The following is a 10,383-nucleotide window of genomic DNA, read 5'->3' as shown; positions in this document are numbered from 1 at the left end:
GGTATGCACCTAAAAAGCTGGTATGTGACCTGCCAATAAACCCACAGAAGAAGAAACATTATGTTAGATGTATTGTAGGATGTCTGTCTCAGGTACAATAGATAATTAGAGCTGTCAGGAGAAATGGGCAGGATTCAAATGCGGGTTTACACAAGGCTTTATTTAGAACAGAGGAGGCAGAGCAGATGAGTCACGTTCAATGGATTACTCGTAGTGACTGGATGAATAGTCGAAGCATATGAATCAAAGCCGATGAGTAACGTTCCACAGTAATTCGTATGTCCGCTGAGACCGGAGTGATAAGGACTGGAAGCTTCCAAGAGCTCTGCGCTTTGTAAGAACAGGGGGCAGAGAAATCAGCTAAACACACTGGAGCCTGAGGACAAGACACGACAAGGTGAGTGCCAAGAGCAGCTAGAAGATCGGAGCTATTGATACGAGTAACAACAGTCTGACAATAGACAGAGAAACACAGGGAATGATAAAGGGAAAAAATTTGAAGAACATAGGGAACAGGTGGCGAGCAATTAAGGTTCACAACACAGAAACAAGGAGGGCGGGGAAAACTCAAACAGGTAGACGCGGTGAGCTGACAAGCGATCCAAACACACACAAACACACACACACACACCAAAAAGGCAGGTGATTAGCCCCGAGACCCGACAGTACTCCCCCTCCCAGGAGCGTCACCTGACGCTCTAGGAAGGGGCCTACCTCGATGCCGCCGGAAGTCCTCAATCAACGAGCGGTCCAGAATGTCCCGGGACGACACCCAGCACCTCTCCTCTGGACCATACCCCTCCCAGTCCACAAGATACTGAAACCCCCTGCCGCGGCGCTGCTCATCGAGTAATCTCTTAACCGTATAGGTAGGAGATCCATCCACAAGACAAGGGGGCGGGGGGGGTGGGCCGACTACAAGCAGGATTAAGGGGGGAAGAGAACACCGGCTTGACCCTGGAAACATGAAAAACCGGGTGAACCCAACCAAAAGTTGGAGGGAGCTTGAGCCTGATCGCCACCGAACTAACCACCTTGGTGATGCGGAATGGCCCAATGAATCTGGGTGCCAGCTTACGAGAAGGTGCCCGGAGAGGCAGATCCTTGGTAGAAAGCCAAACCCGCTGACCGCACACATAGGCAGGAGGAGAGGACCGGCGACGATCAGCTGCGGTCTTGGTTCAGCCAGAGGTTTGGATCAAAATCCTCCTGACTTTCTCCCAGGTGCGACGGCAGCGCTGGACGAAAGCCAGGACGGATGGAACCACTGCGTCGGGTTCCTGTGACGGGAACAGAGGTGGGTTATAACCAACAGAACACTCAAAAGGGGACATACCTGACGCGGCCACCGGAAGAGTGTTATGAGCATATTCTGCCCAGGAGAGCTGCTGGCACCAGGAACTCGGATTGTTGGATGCTAGACAGCGGAGCATTCTTCCTAGATCCTGGTTGGCCCGCTCACACTGCCCATTGGTCTGGGGATGAAACCCTGAAGACAGACTTGCAGAGGCCCCAGTCTGTCTACAAAATTCCCTCCAGAACCGGGAGACGAACTGGGGACTCCTATCAGAAACCACATCCACCGGAAACCCATGGAGACGGAAGACGTGGTCCACCACCAGTCGGGCGGTCTCCCGGGCAGAGGGCAGCTTGGGCAGGGGGATAAAATGAACCACTTTAGAAAAGCGATCCACCACCGTGAGAACTACAGTGTTACCCTTCGACGGAGGAAGCCCAGAGAAGAAATCAAGGGCAGTGTGTGACCAAGGGCGGGAAGGGATAGGGAGAGGGTTTAGCAGACCATCAGGAGGGCGATTGACAGGCTTACTTTGGGCACATGTGGGGCAGGCCAATACAAACTGTCTAACATCTGCGGCCATAGTAGGCCACCAGAAACGCTGTCGGATGGCAGACAACGTTCTCCGAATACCTGGATTGCAGACTAACCTGGATGAGTGACCCCACTCAAGGACCTCAGAGTGCAGCGCAGCCAGCACCGGCAACCTGCCCGCCGGACACCCTCCCGGCACCTGCACCCCTCGACCGGCCTCCTCAATTCGCTGCTCGATACCCCATGAAAGAGCCCCGACCACCACCCCCTCAGGAAGGATGGCCTCGGCCGCAACCTCCCCCCCTGGAGCACCGAACAGACGAGAGAGGGCATCGGGTTTGGTGTTCTTAGATCCCGGCCGGTACGAGAGGGTGAAGTTGAACCTGGCAAAGAAGAGCGCCCAACGGGCCTGGCGCGAGCTCAGCCTCTTGGCCGAACGGATGTATTCCAGGTTCTTGTGATCCGTCCAGACCAAGAAGGGCTGCACTGACCCCTCCAACCAGTGACGGCACTCACCCAAGGCCAATCGTACCACCAACAGTTCTCTATTGCCGATGTCGTAGTTACGTTCTGCAGGGCTGAGACGACGAGATAAGAATGCACAAGGGTGGAGCTTCCCATCGTGGAGGGAACGCTGAGATAGAACTGCGCCAACCCTGACGACCGAAGCAACAACCTCAACAATGAACTGGGCCTCAGGATCTGGAACCAACAGAACAGGAGCAGAGACAAAACGGGACTTTAAAATATCAAAGGCTACCTGCGCCTCCCGGTTCCATCTGAAGGACACCTTAGTGGAATTTAAGGCTGTGAGCGGTGCAGTGATCTGACCAAAATTTCTGATGAATCGCCGGTAGAAGTTGGCAAAACCCAGGAATGGCTGCAGAGCCTTCCGGGAGTCAGGGACCGGCCACTGGGCGACAGCTTCAATCTTAGCGGGATCTGGCTTGATCCCCTCCGTAGAAATAATGTGGCCAAGGAACTAGGGATGGCCCGATACCATTTTTTTCCAAACCGATACGAGTACGAGTATTAACATTTGTGTACTTGCCGATACAGAGTACCGATACAGGTATTTCTACAGCGAAAGTAATTACAGGCTACCAGAAAAGAAGACAGAAGACTATTTTAGAACACAGGTTAGAAGACTGTTTTTATTTTCTCTGCTTGTTTTAACAAAATAAATAATGAGTAAAATAATAAATGTAGGCAATTTCAAATAAAAACTAAATTATATATATTTCTGTGTAAACAAAATGCCTCAAAACTGGCACTGTCTTCACAACTGACAAAATATAAATAAAACGTATTGTACAGTCAACACCGTCAACTCAACAATATATCAATGAAATGTTTGACAACGTCTTCAGCTTTCAATTTAGCTCAATTTCAATGTAACTGTTGTGTAGTCTCAATGAAACACATATTTCAATTAAACAAAACATCATTGAAACTATTGCAAGTCTCAATCAAACTACTGCATATTTCAATTAAACAACAATTAAACTATGTGGCACAGTGACAGCTCCCTTGTTTCAATTAAACAAACATTTCAGTCAGCAATGTGATCTGAACTAGCTTAGGTACTTTTTGGGAGAATGAGAGGCAGGTTCTTTTTGATGAACAAAATCATCTCTGCATGATCAGCTGTGATTCTGTTTCTGTCATCATTCACAATATGTGACACTGAGCTGAACAGCCTTTCACTGTCAACACTACTGCATGGTGCTGAGAGGTATCTGGATGCCATTTTGGCCAGAGTAGGGAACCGCACTTTGTTAACTGCCCAGTATTGTAGTGGTTTGTCTTCTCGAGAAATTGTGGTCTCCCCTAGGTATGTCTCTAATTGTGCAGTAGAACCTACTTTAGCTCTGTTTAGAGAGACTGGTGCTTGCTCATCTGCTATTTCATCAAATATACTGTCCAGGCTGCTGCTTGCCTGATCCCTGCGTGGTTTTCTGGCAGGAGGTTCGTCCAGGTCATGATTCTCCTCTTCTCTAGACGACCTCAACAGCTCACGCATCAGCATCTCCTTGGCATTTGCAGCAGTGTTGGTGTTAGAGAAAAAAAGATTTTTATACCTAACAGAGGAAGAAAAAAATGAGGCATCTGACAATAGGTATTTATTAAAATGATACAGCCTAATCAAATAATTTATTAATGAAAATGAAATACTAAAATGTACTTTTCAGCAAGACATTGGCAACTTTTAACTTGCTATCTAGGACGCACACAGACACAGATACACACCCAGACACACCCAGACACACACACACACACACAAACACACACACACAGACAGACAGACAGACACACGTACACACACACACACACATAGAAACAAACACACACACGCACACACACACACATAGAAACAAACACACACACACACAGACAGACAGACACACACACACACATACACACACACAGAAACAAACACACAGACAGACACACACGCACATAGATGCAGACCCACACACACGCACACACACAGAAACACACGCCCACACACACCTACCTGGGGTCGAGTAGAGTAGCGATGCTGTAGAGGGGTTGTTCTTCCACATCAGAAAATCGCCTCCTGACAGCTGCAGCTAAAGTCCCTTTCATAGTTTTGATGCCATGGTCATCGTCGGTCTCTCTAGACAGAAATCGCTGCAATACAGTGACAGCAGGAATCAAATCTGCTGCCATAGCTTCAGAAGAGCTAACTTTTCGTGTTAACTCCTCAAACGGACCCAGAACAGTTACAACCTTCTCCAGCAGTGCCCACTGGTGAGCCGTGAGATTTTCAGGGAGTTCATGTTTGGACACAAAAACTCCTAGTGCCCGTTTCTGCTCAAGCAGGGACTGGATCATGTAAAATGTACTGTTCCAGCGGGTCTGTACGTCCTGCTGTAGTCGTTTTGCAGGCTGACCGATCTCTAACTGAATGTCTTCGAGGCAGGAGTAGGCTAGAGGAGAATGTTTAAAATGGCCAATGATTTTGCGTCCGATAGCCAATGCATCAGCAACACTTCTCTGTGACAAAAGTCCTTCGTGGACCACCAGCTGGAGAGTGTGAGTGGCACAAGGTAGGCTAGGGAGTCCAGCATCATTCATGCCCTTAATCATATTTTTAGTGTTGTCTCGTAGCACAACGTGGACAGAGGTTTTCGGAATGCACCAGGTCTGAAGCATCCCATCGAACGTGTCTGCTATGGCTTTGCTGGTGTGCGAACCCCGAAACGGCTTTGCTTGTAAGGTGGCGTGGCGAAGAGTAAAGTTGTCATCAATCCACTGTACATTTAAACTGAGCAGAGACATTGGGCAGACACTGCTTGACCAAATATCTGTTGTAAAACTGACGGCCGAAACGTCACGCAACAGGCCACTGACGTGCTTTTTCACGTCATTAAACACTTTCGGTAGCATAGCGGTTGTAATGTGATGGCGACTCAGAATTTCGTATCGCGGCTCCAGTATGCCAAGAAGATCGAAATCCTATATTTTCAACAGCCGACAGTGGCTGGTCATCAAGTGCAATAAAGTATGCAATTCCCTCTGTTATTTTTAGTGCCCGTGGATTATCTCTGGACTTCTTCTCGCACTTCTGTAAAAGCTGTGTTAATGTTGGCTGCTGAGTTGCTTGTTTAGCTTGACTAAACTGTGTGTATTCAGCGCTATGATGCGTCTTCAGATGTTTAATTAGATTGCTGGTGTTAAACGATGTACTTTCTTTTCCTCCTCTCGACACCTTAGCTGAACATAACTTACAGTCTGCCTTGCTGCTGTCATCATCCCTGATCTTGAAATGAGCCCAAACCGCCGACATTTTACGTTCATATGGCGTTCCTAGACAAAGCGGCAGTTCGCGGCGGCCAGTTTCTTTAAACAAAACGCACGTGGTATAGGTGCGTGGTATCGGATCATTTTTATGAGTACGAGTACGAGTATATGAGGACAGTATCGACCCGATACCCGATGCCAGTATTGGTATCGGGCCATCCCTACAAGGAACGTAACTGACTCAGCGTGGAATTCGCACTTCTCCGCCTTGACAAACAACTGATTCTCTAGTAACCGCTGGAGAACCCGTCTGACATGCTGGGTGTGTAATTGGAGAGAAGGGGAGAAAATCAAGATCTCATCCAAATACACGGAGACAAATTGATTGATCATGTCACCCAACACGCTGTTGACGAGTCCCTGGAAAACAGCTGGAGCATTGGTAAGACCAAACGGAAGAACCAAGTACTCATAGTGTTCCGAAGGGGTGTTAAACGCCGTCTTCCACTCATCCCCCTCCCGAATGTGCACGAAGTGGTAGGCATTGCGCAGGTCTAACTTGGTGAAGACCCGAGCTCCCTTTAACAATTCAAAAGCAGAAGACATTAAAGGTAGGGGGTACCTGTTCTTAATAGTAATGTCATTCAAACCTCTGTAATCAATACAGGGGCGCAGGGAGCCGTCCTTCTTCTGAACCAAGAAAAAACCTGCACCAGCGGGAGAGGAGGAATGGCGGATGAGCCCAGCTTGAAGTGACTCACGTATATACTTGTCCATGGCCTCTCTCTCAGGACCCGAAAGGGAATATAAACGACCCTTAGGCAGAGAAGAGCCCGGGAGAAGATCAATGGCACAGTCGTAGGGGCGATGCGGGGGTAGCAAGGTGGCCCGGGCCTTACTGAAGACTGCCCGAAGATCATGGTACTCCGCAGGAACACCGGACAGGTCAGAGGGATCCTCCTGAGGAAGACAAGACACAGAGACAGGAGGAAAAACAGCACCCAAACATGACACGTGACAAGACTGACTCCAGGCTAAAACAGAATTGTTGACCCAGTCAATGTGTGGATTGTGTTTATGTAGCCACGGGTGTCCCAGAATTAAAGGGACCTTAGGGGAATCAATAATAAACAGCTCAATCAGCTCGCTATGGCTGTTAGCAATATGAAGGTTTATCTTGGGGGTGATGTGAGTGATGGTTGTAAGGGGACGGCCAGCTAATGACAATGCTGATACGGGACTAACCAAAGGAATAATCGGTATTCTCCAACGTTGAGCAGAAGCAGCATCGAGGAAGTTCCCCTCAGCCCCTGAATCCACAAGGGCGAGTCCAGCATGAGATTGACTCTGGACAGAGAGTTGGAACGGCAGCTGAGTCCGTGCTGCAGGAGAGCTTGAACTAAGAACCGTGCCCACCAGGACGCTCCGCCTCACTGGTGGACCCTGGCCTTTTAACGGACAGTGAAGAGCGAAGTGACCTCCCCCGCCGCAGTATAGAAACGCCCCCGACGACAGACGTTCCTGCTTCTGTTGTGGTGTAAGCCGTAAACGACCCAAATGCATGGGCTCCTCCTCCGAGGGCTGTCGGCTGGCTGAACTGGTTGAAGAGGACTCTAGGTGGCACCACGGAGCGGGAGTTTGCCGTTGTTTGCGGTGGCGGCTGAGACGGCCCTCAATACGGAGCGCAAGATTAATGAGATTATCCAATTCCCGCGGGAGCTCTATGGCCGCGAGTTCATCTGAAATGGCGAAATCCAACCCCTCAAGAAAGTGGGCACGCAGCGCGCTCTCATTCCAGCCACACTCTGCCGCTAAAGTCTGGAACTGGATGGCGTAATCCGTGACAGAGCTCCTCCCCTGAGTCAGACGCGATAACTGGGCCGCCGCCTCGTCTCCCTGAGCTGAGCGATCAAATAATTTTGCCATCTCTTGACTGAAATCCGGGACATACCGGTGTGAAGAACCACCCGTCCCGTGCGAGGAGCTCGGAGACTCGGGCAGTGAGAGCGTCCACATCCCGCGCGGTGGTGGCATGCTGTCCTAACAAGACTTCCTGCTGATCGAGAGCAGAGCGGAGTGGATCAGATCCCGCTTAATCCATGATCTGGTCAGACTGTTATGTCAGGGGAAATGGGCAGGATTCAAATGCGGGTTTACACAAGGCTTTATTTAGAGCAGAGGAGGCAGAGCAGATGAGTCACGTTCACTGGATTACTCGTAGTGACTGGATGAATAGTCGAAGCATATGAATCAAAGCCGATGAGTAACGTTCCACAGTAATTCGTATGTCCGCTGAGACCGGAGTGATGAGGACTGGAAGCTTCCAAGAGCTCTGCGCTTTGTAAGAACAGGGGGCAGAGAAATCAGCTAAACACACTGGAGCCTGAGGACAAGACACGACAAGGTGAGTGCCAAGAACAGCTAGAAGATCGGAGCTATTGATACGAGTAACAACAGTCTGACAATAGACAGAGAAACACAGGGAATGATAAAGGGAAAAAATTAGAAGAACATAGGGAACAGGTGGCGAGCAATTAAGGTTCACAACACAGAAACAAGGAGGGCGGGGAAAACTCAAACAGGTAGACGCGGTGAGCTGACAAGCGATCCAAACACACACAAACACACACACACACCAAAAAGGCAGGTGATTAGCCCCGAGACCCGACAAGAGCACCCATTTGGTTAAGACAAAATCATTTATGTTAACCCTAAAATTAGCTAACAGTGCAATTATTTGTTTAATTATTAAAAACATAACTGTACACTTTTTTAAGTTTAGTTTATATTATGTACAAAGTACTAATTAAGGTGTACATATAATGAACATGCAAACACACTACTAAGTTTTTTATTTCTTTTGATTGCAACAGCTAACTTAATGGCTCATTAAGAACATGCATGGATGATAACACTGACACTGGTCTTATCACTTTACATGAGCAGATCTGTAAAGAAGGTAGTGGAAAAAAAGCCCTATAAACCCTGTATAGTCTTAGTAGATGAGTCATATTTATCATAACCACACTATAATTTATTGCATATTCTCCCTTTAAGACTAAATAAGACTTGCATACAAAATATTCTAATAGGAATCCAGTACACAACGTGAACATTAATTTATCAGGATTTAAACAACTACAACTCTTACAGTATATGCAACAGTTATATGTTCTTACCCAGCAGTTCCATTTGTGTTCCTTTATCTAATGTGGGTTTAGTGGTGCTAGTATGAGCACACAGTTGCTTAGTAATGTGAAACATAATTTATGTTCGCCCAGGGTTGGTTGGCTTCATGTCTTACATCCTCAAAAAGAGCCACAAACACAGGGTGATATGTTATCATTGAGTAATATATGGACATTACTTTAGAAATCATTGAAAGGTATTTGGATAAAAGTTTAGGTACTTCTAAATTCTTCTTTGTTCTGCAGGACACCAAGTTTGGTCAGTCTCAAGGGCACCTCTACCAAGTCACCCTTCCTCGTTCAACGTTGTTCCTATATAAGCAGCGCTTTTTGAAACTCTGTTGGGAATTAAAACACTTAAGATAAATTATTAAATATATAATATTAAATATATAAATATTTCCAATATTTTTCATATACTAACAGCGATGATGAATTGCCTGTAAACTCTATGAAAGGGATGGGCATTTCTGATAACCTGCTCAGTAAATAAAGCATAATAAAAAAACTGAGTGGTCAAGAGACACGTAAACAATGTTTATTAACTATAATAAACAAATTATGTTTACCATGTTTATCTCTTGCTTTACTCATATCTTTTTAGTTACAAACATTTAGAAAATGCACTACATGAAACAATGTAAAACTTAAAATGGAAATCGAGGGCTTGGAACCAGAGGGGCGTAAGTGGCATTTGACAAACTTTACAGGAGAGCCAAAACAAAATTTTGACCACACTTCAATCAACTGTATTTATTAACCTATAACCACAACATTGCAACCACATACATACTTATACGAGTAAGTTCTTAAGTGAATATATTATGGAATATTAACACAATGAACATATTATAAAACCTTGCAACATCTTGAAAATATGGCAAGTACATCAAATACGCCTTTTTGGCACCAAACATTTCCAATTCTTCTAAAGAAAAATAGGGCGTATCTGCTGATCAATGCAGAAATGATTGGTAAAAACATTGGTTAAAAACAATCTAACTTCATAATTTTTCATTTTATTTAAAATACTGTATACATAGTCATTTAATTTCATCATTTCAAACTGTTTAACATTTAATTTCTAACCGTTTAATTTCAGTTCTCATTTCTGAGTTCACATTCATGTCAAACAGTTTAACCTTTAATTTCAAACAGTTTAATTTCTAATTTTATTCATGAATTCACATTAATGCATTTAATTTCAAACAGTTTAACATTTAATGTAACGCTTAATTTCTCTTGTTTATTACACATTTCACTTTTAGTTCACTTTAGTTGAACTAAAAAGTTCACTCACTGCCCACTGTCAGAGTGTTATAGGTATGGCAGCCTGCAGACCGTGCAAATTTCTCTGACACATCTAGGGTCTTCAAAAAAAAGTCATTGCATACCCAAATCTGTCTTCTCTCTGAGGTTAAATAATACTCAAATGTATAAATTCTTCTTGAGATTGTTTCCCTGTTTATTTTCTCTCTTTTGACAACATGATTGACAATAAAGTCTTTCTGCCTCTCTGCATCTCCCATCTCCCAAGAATATTCAAATATTTTTCCCTCACTTCCTCAGGGAAGTTTTCATTGCATTTGTAGCAAC

The sequence above is a fragment of the Carassius gibelio genome, chromosome A8 (genome assembly GCF_023724105.1).
Source record: "Carassius gibelio isolate Cgi1373 ecotype wild population from Czech Republic chromosome A8, carGib1.2-hapl.c, whole genome shotgun sequence".
Taxonomy (NCBI): Eukaryota; Metazoa; Chordata; class Actinopteri; order Cypriniformes; family Cyprinidae; genus Carassius; species Carassius gibelio.
Note: the sequence above shows the minus strand (reverse complement) of the source record.